This window comes from Monodelphis domestica, chromosome 2 (assembly GCF_027887165.1).
Source record: "Monodelphis domestica isolate mMonDom1 chromosome 2, mMonDom1.pri, whole genome shotgun sequence".
Lineage (NCBI taxonomy): Eukaryota > Metazoa > Chordata > Mammalia > Didelphimorphia > Didelphidae > Monodelphis > Monodelphis domestica.
The window spans coordinates 431,288,676-431,301,680 of NC_077228.1; the positions used below are offsets into that span (position 1 = coordinate 431,288,676).

The 13,005-nt window shown below is 36.4% G+C and overlaps 1 protein-coding gene across 2 annotated transcripts in view; it reads left to right on the plus strand.

Moving 5' to 3' along the window:
• Positions 1-13,005, plus strand: part of CCDC170 (coiled-coil domain containing 170) — a 171,754-nt gene that overhangs the window by 22,990 nt on the left and 135,759 nt on the right. The gene's annotated exons all lie outside the window — the stretch shown is intronic.

The following is a 13,005-nucleotide window of genomic DNA, read 5'->3' on the forward strand; positions in this document are numbered from 1 at the left end:
TCTTTGCTTCTGTTTTTTCTTTACCTTCACCTTCTTTAAACCTTCACCTTCTGTCTTAGAATCAATACTGTGTATTAGCTCTAAGGCAGAAGAGCGGTAAAGGTTTAAATGCTAGGCAATGGGGGTTAAGTGATTTACCCAGGGTCACACAGCTAGGAAGTGTCTGAGACCAGATTTGAATATAGGATCTCCCATCTCTAGACCTGACTCTCCATCCACTGAGCCACCCAGCTGCTCCCTGCTTCTGTTTATTTTTTTTTAAACCCTTACCTTCTGTCTGGGAGTCAATACTGTGTATTGGCTCCAAGGCAGAAGAGTGGTAAGGACTAAGGGCTAGGCAATGAGGGTTAAGTGACTTACCCAGGTCCTGCTTCTGTTTTTACTATGCTGCCAGTGAATAAAATATCAACGAAAATGGAAAACTTCTAAATTGACTCTCTTTCCAATCAGGTATTCAGTCTCCCTAGCCACCTTGGGCACTGGATGCTACTGGGGCCCCCACCGTCGTTGCCCCTTCAAGGCAACAATGGATACTGCTTCCTCCACCCTCTGCTCAGCCCTCTGCCGTGTCACAGACCTCTCTGTCTATCTTCCGAAGTTGCCCTGAACTGTAAACACAATTTACTGTGGCTTTTTGTTGGCTTTCCTGCTTCCAATTTGCTTTGAAATGCTGTTTAAAGTTGTTTAGAGGGGTGTGTGGAGAACTTGGCAGAAATGCTCACCTTACTCTGCCACTTTGGCTCTGTTCCCTGAAACTTTCCTTTTGGAAAAATGATAGAGATGGTTTTATACACTGGAGTGTGTATATATGGAGAGAAGGAAGTGTGGAGAGGTTGGATTAGATGACTTTTAAGACCCTAATGCTAAAATGCTATGATTATATTAGATGAATTGTTGTGGGACCCTCACAGATTTAGAAAGTAATCTAGTTTATTCAGTCAAGCAAAGCAGCCTCAAATTAGGATTAGTGTAACTTTTTTTAGTGTATTTTTCCAAAAAGAGACTGCAGGGAAATTGTTGCTATTTTTTTAAACCCTTACCTTCCATCTTGGAATCAATACTGTGAATTGATTCCAAGGAAGAAGAATGGTAAGGGCTAGGCAATGGGGGTCAAGTGACTTGCCCAGGGTCACACAGCTGAGAAGTATCTGAGGCACAATTTGAACCCAGGACTTCCCATCTCTGGGCCTGGCTCTCAATCCACTGAGCTACCCAGCTGCCCCCAAATTGCTGTTATTTTAATTCTATCAATTGATACAATTGTTCTTTCTTTTTTTTTTTCACCAGCCTGAAGCAAGTTGGATAGAGAACCATGCCTAGAGATGAAAGGTCTCCAGTTCAAATTTGGCCTCACACACTTCCTAGCCATATGACCCTGTGCAAGTTACTCTGTACTGCTTTTTTGGCCTTAGAACCAATACTTAGTATTGATTCTAAGATTAAAAAAAAAAAAGACTGAGTACCTTAGAACTCAGCAAAGTATTTCACTTCTTAGAAAATTTCTACTTCTTTCTCATCAAAATCTTCTTTCTCAACACTATCCACATTCAGAGAAAGAACTGTGGGAGTAGAAACAGAAGAAAAACAACTGCTTGAGCATATGGGTCCATGGGGATGTGATTGGGGATGTAGACTCTAAATGATCACTCTAGTGCAAATATCAATAATATGGAAATAGGTCTCCATCAGTGACACATGTAAAACCCAGTGGAATTGCACATCAGCTATGGGAGGGGGTTCAGGAGAGGGGAGGGAAAGAACATGAATCTTGTAACCATGGAAAAATATTTTAAATCAGCTAATTAAATAAAAATTTCAAAACAACAAGAACAAAACAAAACAAAAACCCCAAATCTTCTTTCTCTATCATCTAATCTCTTCCCACTGCAGAGTTTGGGTTTTTGGCATCCAGGAGCTTAACTAAAGCTAACAAAACAAGGAAATATTGGTTTAATTAAAGTTTGGATAATGTAAGGTAAGAGTGGGAGTGGAGGTTCTAACTCTAACCCAATTAACTAACACAAACACAGGAAAGCCAGATTTTTCAATCAATCAAATGTGTAAACTAAATGTGAAAAAAGTCCTAAATCAATTTGGGAGGAATGAAGTACTTGGATAAAAGCAACTGATAAAACAGGAAATATTTTGTGTTTGGCTGAAGAGAATCAGTCATGCCCTGCAGGCTATGTGTAACACAGCAAGCCAGTTCAGAAGCTTGAAGTCCATTTCTGGAGCTTCTAGGCTCAGAAGTGCTTTGGGGAAGCATCCCATTGTGCCTGTACCAGAGGGCTGCAAGGAGGGGACCACTGAGCACCCATACTGATCAAGGGATTGCCACCATGGATTTTTTGATGAATTAGTTTACCTTTACTTTTGATCTCCCCAGTACTAAGCACACCTATTTGATTTAAATGTTAAGCACCTTTTTATTTTGGAGGCTTCTCTATTGAATGAAAGTTTTCCTCTCATGAAGCCCAGTTTCTTAGATGGACCTTTGCCTTTAATTTGTTACAGCTGACCATTCCCTAATACCATAGCTATAGACTGCAAAGAGGTTTACAAAGCTGTTTGTGATACCTAATTATCCAGAGGATATAAGGACTCCCAATTTTCTTTCCTCTTTGGAGAAAGCATTTGGCATGGTGTTTTTTTCCCCCAGGGAGGAGTTGGTACTTGGCACAGGGCCTTTGGTTTTGTATGGTATTTGACATTTGACCAAATACTTGAACATTTTTTGTTCCTGATTAAAGAGTGGGTTTCCTAACTACTTGGAAGTTTCTGTATTTATTTCCAAGTTATCAAGATGGTACTATGAATTTCAAAAGATCAGAAGATCTGGAGTTCTTATTGCTATCAGTAGCAGCATACCTGAATGGCAATGATTGTCCATAGCATCCAAATTAGAAGCTGAGGATAAAGTAGACAAAGTGAAGAAAGGCAATTTCATGAATCTGCAAAGGCTCAAATCCTTGGGGCTGAGAGCAGAGAGCTATACCCAAGGCTAACTTTATTAATTAAAGAAACTTTACCTTCTGTCTTAGTATTGATATTAAGTATTGGTTTCAAGGCAGAAAAATGTTAAAGGATAGGCAATTGGGGTTAAGTGACTTGCCCAGGATCACACAACTAGGAATTATCTGAGGTCATATTTGAACCCAGGACTTCCTTCTCTAGGCCTGGCACTCTATCCACTGAGCCACCTAGTTCCCCTCAGGATGAACTCTATAAGGATTCCACAAAGGGAATAACTAAGAATACTTTTTTTAAAAACCCTTTTTTTCCACATGGGTTCTTGTGTTGAGCTCACTTTCTTTAGGAGCTTTGTGTATAAGAGGCAAGTATGCTTAGGTTTTGGAGGGGATATTTTGTACTAACTTTGCTTATTATACTATATTAATAAATACCCTTTTTAAAGACCCATTAAGTCTGAGAGTTCAAAGGAAATCCTACTGCTTGAGGGCTGATGAATTATAATGCTAGGACCTTGGCTTCTCAGAATTACCCCTAAATCTAAAGGACTTTCCTAGAGGAAATAGCATTCAGCTGCTTCTGAGCACCCAATTTACCAATATAAATGGGACCCTGGGCCATGGCCTCATAGGGGGTGCTGCAGTAGATTTTCTAAACATATTACGTCAAAGTTGTGCATTTCATGTGATTTTCTTTTGATATTTTAAATTAACTATATGAACATAGATTTGGGAATGTATTTCCCATGAAGCATTGGACCTTTATTCTATGTTTGACTATGAGGAAAATAAAAATAGGTATCACTCAGATGATAATGGAGAGGCATATGGTAGTATAAACCTGCTATATAACACATTGTAAAGAAGAGTAAAGAATATCGTCAAAAATGCTGGAGTGGGAAAAAAAAAGATGTAATAGTTACTAGACAGGAGTGAAGACTGATATCAATGGGCAGTCCATATCAAGATATCACAAGTATCCTCCTGATGACAGAAACATCAAAGTAGAGCCCTATTAGATAGACCCATCTCCCCCTCCCCCCAAGTTAACTAATGGGAGGATATTGATGAGTCACCTAGCAAGGACAAATATGGATAAGCTGTGATCTACATCTTTGGAGGGAGTATTCACATGTACGAGATCATAGCTCCTTTGAAGAATGAGTATTAAATACTCTAAAGATTAAAAAAAAATTCTCAGTATTACATGAAATAAAATAAGACCTTATAATTGGTATGAGACTGTCTGGGAGGAGGCAGCTAGGTGGCTCAGTGGATATAACACTGGACTACAGTCAGGAATACCTGAGTTTCAAATCCAGTTTCAGATACTTACTATCTATGTGACTCTGGACAAATCACTTAGCCTCTTTTTGCCTTAATTCGATGAAAAAGGAAATGGCAAACCACTCCAGTGTATTTGCCAAGAAAACATTGTGCTATGGTCCATGAGGTCACAAAGAATTAGACACAAGTGAACAACTGAACAATAACATTAGAAAGTAGACAAAGAACAGAAAATATTTAATCAAATGTTAAATTATATTAGTTGACTTTTAAAGTCAAATCTATCCAACTTTCCCTTGTCCCTCAAAAGATGGTCAAGTAAGTCAAGTTGTTAGGTCCTCAAACCCAATACTATTCTTTTCCTTTAACTAAATTTTCCATCAATCCAGTCATTTCTGGGGACTATAGAAAGAAACATTTTCTCAGGCCATGCTTCCAACAAATGGTAACTTATTGACATGAAAGAATTAAATTTATTTCCTGTGAGAGTTTGTTGTGGTATGTGGAGGAGAGAAATTATAAGGCATGCAAAAGAAGCAGTGGCTGAGTGGTAATCCGTCAATCAAATGAAGATTCTGATTTGGAATGTTGCTGGGAAAGGCAGTTTGGAGCCAAACCAACTGGTGGCAGAATTCTGGGCTTGGCTCATGGTGGTTGCCTTTGAATCAGGGTCCTGGCTGATTTCCTGGTTGCCTTTGAATCAGGAAAGGTAGAAGCTGGTTCTATCTCTGGGACTTGGGGATAATCAAGCTGGAGGTGGCCTGGTGACTTTGAAGGCAGAAGAAGAAGAAGGAAGAAGAAGGAAGAAGAAGGAAGAAGAAGAAGAAGAAGAAAGGACAACAGTCCATATATTTCTCTAACTTGCCCTGTTGTGATAGTGACTGAAATACTAGACCTATCAACCATTTCTCTCAATATCCTCCAACCTAAGGTTAATTATAGAATTAGGGAAACACCAACCCACTTACCTCCATCCTCCATCTTTCCTGTCTTCCACAAATAAACCCTTACTTAAGATAAAAGAAGATAGAGAATATTTTCATTTGAAACATCATTAACTCACCCTGACTGATTTAGAAACCAGAAGAACAGGGGAAGGGGAAGCTAAAGGGAAGAAGAGGGGAGGAAGGGAGGCTGGAAAAGGGAGAAAGAGAGGTATAGAGGGAAGAAGGTAGGCAAAAGAAGATAACTACCTGATTTATTAGTTATCATTTACCCATCAAATATACCCCCTCAATATTATCTATTACACATGCCAAGAAAACTCCCAAGGGGATCAGGAAGAGTTAGATATAATTGAAAATGACTGAACAACAACAGAAGATACAGGCCTTGGGCTTTAGGCAAGGTCCTATCTATATTTAAGAGCCTTTTTCCTAGAAAAAGTTATATTGCATATTTTTGAAACTTTGTTTATTTGATTTCAGAGTGAACAAATACAGATAAAAGCAATAAATCAAATAGGAAGTTCTATGTTTTCAAATGATATAAACAACAGCTGTTGAGTCACTGGGGTCCTTTCAAAGCTCAAAGCTGTTTATATAACTCTAAAGTGAACTGTCATCAGTCCTTGTTATTTAAGACACTGTCACCCATTTTTATTAGTTAAATATTATTTGGAAAATACATTAGAAAAACATGTTAGCAAAAATAGTTTTACGGTCATCCTGAAAAATTTATATTTTAAGGATAAAATGATTTGCTTTCTCTCTCCAATGAATAGGAACTAATCCATATGGATCCAAGAACAATGTAATTTGATAATTTGGATAAGGCTTTAGACCTATAGTTAATTGATTTCATAGGTGCCATAAAAGAAGGGAGGAGAGGAACACCACGGCAGTAGAATGAGTGGTAAGAAGTAACAGCAAACGATTTTAGGCTCTCTTAGTGGACATTTGGAAAATTTCTAGTACCTTTGGAGAGTAACTATTGTTATCTACTCAACTCTTTTCCATGTTAACTCCATGGAAAACTCATTTTCCAAAGGCTTCATGGCCTTTGTAATCTTCTACACTCCACCTCAAACCACTGCCTTCTCTCTTTCCTATTGTTTTTTGGGTGAGTTTTACTAGCATACTAGTATAGAGAACTCTGTAATGAGGAAACTATCAATGCAGGTATAATGTGTGTGTGATGTATGAATCTAGAGCAGTGCTTCTCAAAGTGGGTGTTGGGGGTCCCTGGTGTACCCCTAAGAGACCCTTACAGGAGATCCTCAAAACCAGAACTATTTTCCTAGTAAAACTAAGGTGTCAATTCCTGTCAATTGCCATAGCAAATACTGATAGATAAAACTAGGTAAATGCTGGTAAATTTAAAAATACCTTTCTGAAAACAATGTATGTAAGACACACTTTAAACTTTCATCTGCATTACTATTTTTTCTTTATCATTTTTTAAAGTCTAGGAATTAACAGAACAATAAATCAAGCCCTGATTTGTGATTGGAACATTTTTGAGGTATAAATACTCACATTGAAAGTTTAACTAGCAATTGGTGAATCTGTTTGAGTTGACTCCAGTATACTCTGGATACTATATATATATATATATATTACTATATAAACAAAAGCTCTTTGGGGGAGGGGTCCTCAATTTTTTAAAGAGTATAAAGGTGTCCTGAGATCCAAAAGTCTGAAAGTTTGTCTTAGGGAATTTCTTAGTGTTACTCAGACATTAAGTATTCAGAGTTGCATAACCCTTGGGATAGGTTGGTAGCCTCCTGGGCTTAGAGTTTGGAAATACCAAGTTCAAATTCAAATACAGACACTTATTAGCTGTGATTCTGGTCAAGTCATTTATCCTCTGCCTCAGTTTCCTCATCCATAAAATAGTTTTAACAACAGCACTTACTTTATAAGGTTGCTGTGAGGATCAAATGAGTTAATAATTGTAAAGTATTTATAGTCCAGTGCCTGGCACATAGCTAGCATTATATAAATGTTAATTATTATTATAACTAGCATGTGTCAGAGCTAGAGATCTTCTTAGTTTTGTTGTTACATTTTTTTTCACATAATCATTAATCATTTCTATGATTGTTCTTTGACCCATTTACTTATGATATCATTTTACAATTTCCATTTGAGTAGGTGTCTATTCTTTGTTTTTTCATGATTAGGAATCCTGAAATTTCTTTATCCAAGGTGTCTATTTTTTATGATCCTTGAAATAATAACTTTTTTTTTTCACATTATGGTCTATAAAGGATGAAGTAAATATTTCTACTCTTTATATTTGTTTAGATTTTCTCTGTGCCCTAATACAGTTGATTTTTATAAAAGTTCCAAATAGGGGCAACTGGGTAGCTCAGTGAATTGAGAGCCAGGCCTAGAGACAGGAGGTCCTAGGTTCAAATCTGGCCTCAGACACTTCCCAGCTGTGTGACCCTGGGCAAGTCACTTGACCCCCATTGCCTAGCCCTTACCACTCTTCTGCCTTAGAGCCAATACACAGAACTGACTCCAAGATGAAAGGTAAGGGTTTTATTAAAAAAAAAAAGTTCCAAATGGTCCTAAGAAATATATAGATTTTTTTGCTGCCCATTTAAAAGATGACATAGGACTTATTGTTGTTTCTCCAGCTATTTGTTTAGTTTCCACATTTTCTGTTTACTCTTTCTGTTAAACTTATCCAAAACCGAGAGACAGATATCGAAGTCTCTCTTTAGTGCTGTGTTACTCTCTAGATCTTCTTGTAGTTCAGGTGATGCTTCCTTTATGAATTTACATTAAGGAACCTATAAGTTTATTATTGATATTAGTTGTCTGTGGTTCCTTTCAGCATAATGCAGTTTCCTTGTTTAAAATTTTTGAATGTTTCTTTTCATTTTGTCACATGGCATGATTTCAATTAAAAAAAATTCACCTGATATATAGTAAAAAAAAAAAAAGATCACTTTATAAATGCTTGTTTCCTTCAATCCTTTTACCCATGTTACCATTTTTTTGGTCTGCTTCTTCTTTCCTTATTGTGTTCATTCTTTCCTGTTTTTATGTGAAAGAGTATTGGAGACAAATAGATCTGGGTATGACCCTGCCAACTTTGAAAGACCACGAGACATCTGAAGTACAGCAACTGGAGTCTGTAGAAGCTATCTTTGAGGAGCAAGTGCTTGACACAGTCAAGTAGTGAATGGACTGAGCAGCTGACACACTGTGTTATGCAAACAAGAGAGTGTCTTCTATGTGGCTCTATGACCACCAAAAGGGAGCTTGGCAATGAGGATACTTTGAACACCCATTTTTAAGTTTGATTTTACTTTTTAGGGACCAGGTAGTAGAGGAGAGTGGGCTCTCGGTTTTGGATTTCTGGTAATACTAAACATCTATATCTTTTGAATAATTATCGTTTTGTAAAAGATACTTGATAATTCATTATCAATGGTACAAAGGCGATATCAAGTAGCCAAATCATATTGGAAGAATAATTACTGATTAGAAGATTTGGGAAAAATAATAACTGATGATTGATATTGGGAGGAATATATGCAATGAGAGCTTTTGAATGACAGTAGTGGAGTGATACTCTGTAACTCCTCAGGGTCTACCTCTAAAATTCTGAGAGGAAGAGGTAACATTGTTTTGGAGGTCTAAACTGCAAATGGAGCTGAGGTTGGGAGACCGAGTTGAGCTTGTAACATGTTACATTGGCATAACTGCAGTCCAAATGCTTTATGGAGAGGAATCTGGGTCTGAGATAACAGACAGATTATACATCTAGAAACCTTATAAAAGTATCCAAATAAGCATTTTGCATTTGTTCCTCGTCTTGGCTGTTCTATTCCAGTAAATTGAATTCCCCTCAAGCATAGGCTGTGTACATAAGCCATAATCAAATACTTCAAGAAAGTTAAAATTTCCCTTGGGAACTATCAAAATTTTGTTGCATCCAGCTACAGAAGAGTAAGGACAGCGTTTATAAAATAAGATGAACTCTTCACTATTTTAAACAGGGCATTTATCACTTGCTAATCATCATAATTTTTATCTTTAGCTAGAAATTTTTATCTGACAGGCTGTCTAGTTTAGATTTTGAAAGAAAAAATTCCAGGTGGCATTGAAAGATTAAGTGATTATACTAGATCACCGAGTTGTAAATTTTACCTTTCTCAAGTGCAAACAAGCTGAGAAGAAATCCCTTTTGAAAACAGGTCCTTTACTTTGAAAGTAGATGTCACTGGTTTTCTTAACTATTGAATCTATATCTATGGATTTCTGGGTTAGAACCCACACTGTCTCTTATTTTGCTTTTTGTAGCTGGAACCCTAGAAGTTTCTTTAGGTTTCGTGACTTTAATTAATATTTATTACTCTATACAAATACTTGTGATCAGAGATGGTAATTTTTTAAGCTTCTCATTGCCCAATATCCAATATGATGACATTTCTTAATACATGTATGTTGAATTAGATAATGTTTCTTGAGCAACATTAATAGAATAATCCTGGATTTATAATCCTGAACCTAGGGTTCAAATTCTGAGTTTCTATGTTACTTAGGATGTCACCTAAACTTTCTGGGTCTTCTTCCTCACTTATAAAATGAGAGTGTTGTATATAACTTTAACAGTTCCTTTTAGTCTAAATGCATGAGCAAATGATATTAGAAAAGCTAACTTCCTGATTGAGTCCTACAATCTTGTAATGTTTAGTTCCTTTTTTGCACTGCTTGTTTAAAAAGTGAGAGCTAAAGTTAGACACTACAGCTAAAACAACATATTGATGTTGATTTGTTAAGTTCTGACAACTGGTCTAATGAAATTGAAACACTGGCTTTTTTTACATTTAGAATTTTCTTAAATTTGTTTTGTTTTTAATCATTTCATAATCTTTAGGACTTATATGTATAAACATAACCAATTTGTAACTCTTAACATTTATTTGAATACCCATTTGTTGTAAAACATTGTGTTAACATAATCCTCAAGAAGTTAAGAATATTTAAGACAAACATATACAAAACTGACATTCAATTTAGTTCAGATCTGTCTTATAATGGCACTTAGCCAAAAACAATTAAAAACTTGAACTTGTGAAGTATGGCAACTTCTGAATTCATGTGAACACAGCTAAAGGAAGTCGAAGAAGGAAGAAATCATCTACATCATTTTGCATCATAAACTATCTACATCATTTTATAGCTGAGGAAATGGAGATCCCTGAGAAGTTACATGCATTAAAAAAAACCCTTATCTTTTGTCTTAGAATCAATACTTTGTATAGCATATGTTTCATAATTCTATTAGTCTAAAATTTTCAGTCCCAATTTTGTCCCATTTTCTACCAAATAATCTCATTTCCATCTTGAATGAGATGATTGAAGCCATCCAGACTGAGGTCCTTCATGTTTTTTCTTTCTAACTGAAATGATGTTTCTCTATCCAGAAGCAACATTCCTTCTTTTTTCTAAGGTTGATTTTTTTACTTGTTCTCTAAATCCCATGTCCTGCTTCCTTCAGAACTTTACTCTCATACTAAGAATGTTTTCACATTCAATACCATCTTTTAATCTCTTATTCTACCTTCATTCATTCTTTCTCCTTGATCCTTAAATTTGCAAATCTCATATTCTTTTTTTCTTTATTAAACCTTACCTTCCATCTTAGAATCAGTACTATGTATTGGTTCCAAGACAGAAGAGTGAAATCTGGCCTCAGACACTTCCCAGCTGTGTGACCCTGGGCAAGTCACTTGACCCCCATTGCCTAGCCCTTACTACTCTTCTGCCTTGGAGCCAATACACAATATTGACTCCAAGATGGAAGGTAAGGGTTTAAAAAAAAAGACAGAAGAGTGATAAGGGCTAGGCAATGGGGGTTAAGTGACTAGCCCAGGGTCACACAGCTAGGAAGTGTCTGAGGTCAGATCAGAACCTAGGACCTCCCATCTCTAGGCCTGGCTCTCAGTCTACTTACTGAGCCACCCAGCTGCCCCACAAGTCTCATATTCTAAGGGAACTTTCACTATTTTCAAAGATTTGATTAGATAAATGCTAAATGTATTTAATGCAAAATTTCCTATGAACGTGGTCTTTTTGATTTTATAGTAATTATTTTCTTTCCTGAAATAATTATCTCGCTTTTTACCTTTAGTGTTTCCTACAATTCAGGAATATTCACATTTTTTAAAAAATGAAATAAAAATTTAAAAGACAAAGATTTTAGATGCAACTCTGGCATAATTTGGCATCATTACTTTTTCTCTAATCTGATTATAGGCTAAGGTCACTATCCTCCATATCTTTCAAAAGTTCTCTTCTACTTGAGGAGTCTTCAGTTGATAACCTTTTCTCCCCATCTTGTATTGGCTGTTTTAATGCCCTGTTTGCAAATGACCTTGAAGCATTGAAACGCTTAACCATTCACAAGGCAGAAAGTGATGTTTCATAGAACTGTCCTCAAATAATTTCACATCATTTAAAACATCTGTGTGTGTGTGTGTGTGTGTGTGTGTGTGTGTATGTGAGCACTGTCTCTTAGGTTCAACTTAGACTTAGGAACTTTTGTTTTTCCCCAGTTGTGTTGGTTATTAAAAATTACCATCTTAATATCATGTTTGCAATGAGAAAATAACCTAAAATATTATTTACAGTACAGTAAAATCTAATGTTTCTATGAAACCTCTGAAGGATTTTCAGATAGAGACTATTTTTCAAAGATAAAGCAAATGAGAGAATATTTTGGTTTTTGTATTTTTATGACACATTAAAACCTCCAAGCCTTAACAGATCTAATTTATAGAGTTCCCTAAGTAGTGATTTTACAGAATTCAGAAGGGTTTACTACTTCTCTGAAAAAAACACATATGTACATATGTAGAGTATATGTTCAGTACAGTTTTTTCTTCTTGTATGGTACATTTATCAAGCAGTGTTGCAAGAGTAGGTTGCCTGGAGGTTGAAGTTCCTTGAAGTATGACTTAGCAAGTCACTTTTTTCTAGTCGTTTTTCCTTATCTATAAAAGGAGAGGATGTTCCTTCTAACTGGAAATCTATGGTTCCCTCTTTGACTTAAAGCTGGAAGGAACCCCAGAAATCATCTGGTCTAATTCCTTTACTTCACTGACGAGGAAAGTGAACACCAGATATGACGATTTTCCCATAAAGGACTAAGTAGCAAGGTTACAATTTGAACCTGCCTCCTTTGAGTTTACAAGACTTGCTGCTTAGGCAATGCGCTATGCAAAAAAAAAAATAATATAGTTTTTGGTCCCAAGAAATTTACAAATCAGGAGGAGAGATAAAGACACAAATAATTACGATACAAATTAGAAACTAAGAAGTACATAGAAGTATTAAAGTGCTATGAGACACTGGAGGGCAAAAAAAAAAATGCAAGGTTATGGAAGAATTGCTCCAGTGTTAGATCTCTCAGGGTAGCAGGGATTTCAATAGGTTGAGTTGTGAGATCAAGGTAAAAAGCATTCCTGTCTAGGAACTGGCTTTGTGATTTTCCTGATATTGGGAACTCCCTGGTGAGGAAACTGCTTGAGATATCTGCAGTTATGGGAAAGAGCTAAATGACTTCTGGACAGTAAAATTCAGCTTGGCTAGATCTTAAAGAGTACTTTTTGAGAAAGCAGTGGGAGATTAGGTTGGAGTCAGTTCGGGAGGGCTTTGAATTCAAGCAAAGGAATTTATACCTTATTAGATAGTTGAGGAAGAAAAGGCTTATTGGCTGGAAGAGAAAGGGGAAGGATGAGAAAATTAAACTTTCAAGAGGCTTGGGTTAGTTTCCACCAGGGAGA